We start from the raw sequence: 976 nt of genomic DNA, 5'->3' as shown, positions 1-976 counted from the left end.
GGAGGTGCTGCCGGCGGCGCGGCGCTTGCCCAGCGGGTGTTGGAGCGCCCCCGGTTGCTCGCTGGGCAGAATGTTGAAGGCGGCGTGTGTCGTGTCCCCCCCCAGCGCGTCGGGTGGGGTTGTGGAGTGAAACGGAGTCCTTTAAGAGATCATCGAGTCCAACCGTTAACCGAACCCTGCCAAAACCACCGATAAACCGTGCCCTAAGCGCCGCCTCTACCCGTCTTTTAAACACCTCCGGGATTGGTGACTCAGCCACTTCCCTGGGCAGGGGCCAATGTGCGATAACCCTTCTGGTGAAGAAATTTTTCCTAATGTCCATCCAAAACCTCTCCTGGCGCAACTTGAGGCCGGTTCCTCTTATTCTACCGCCTGTTACTTGGGAGAAGAGACCGACCCCCCCTCTGCACCGCCTTGCGCGGCGCTTGCCCAGCGGGTGTTGGAGCGCCCCCGGTTGCTCGCTGGGCAGAATGTTGAAGGCGGCGTGTGTCGTGTCCCCCCCCAGCGCGTCGGGTGGGGTTGTGGAGTGAAACGGAGTCCTTTAAGAGATCATCGAGTCCAACCGTTAACCGAACCCTGCCAAAACCACCGATAAACCGTGCCCTAAGCGCCGCCTCTACCCGTCTTTTAAACACCTCCGGGATTGGTGACTCAGCCACTTCCCTGGGCAGGGGCCAATGTGCGATAACCCTTCTGGTGAAGAAATTTTTCCTAATGTCCATCCAAAACCTCTCCTGGCGCAACTTGAGGCCGGTTCCTCTTATTCTACCGCCTGTTACTTGGGAGAAGAGACCGACCCCCCCTCTGCACCGCCTCCTTTCTCCAGTTGCAGAGAGCGATAAGGTCTCCCCCAGCCGCTCCTTATAAGACTTGTTCTCCAGACCCCTCACCGGCTTCGTTGCCCTTCTCTGGACACACACCAGAACCTTTCTTGTCGTGAGGGGCTGAGGTGGGCACGGTGGGGGCTGCTGACAAA

This window comes from Calidris pugnax, unplaced genomic scaffold (assembly GCF_001431845.1).
Source record: "Calidris pugnax isolate Ruff unplaced genomic scaffold, ASM143184v1 scaffold44, whole genome shotgun sequence".
Taxonomy (NCBI): Eukaryota; Metazoa; Chordata; class Aves; order Charadriiformes; family Scolopacidae; genus Calidris; species Calidris pugnax.
This window is presented reverse-complemented; position numbering follows the sequence as displayed.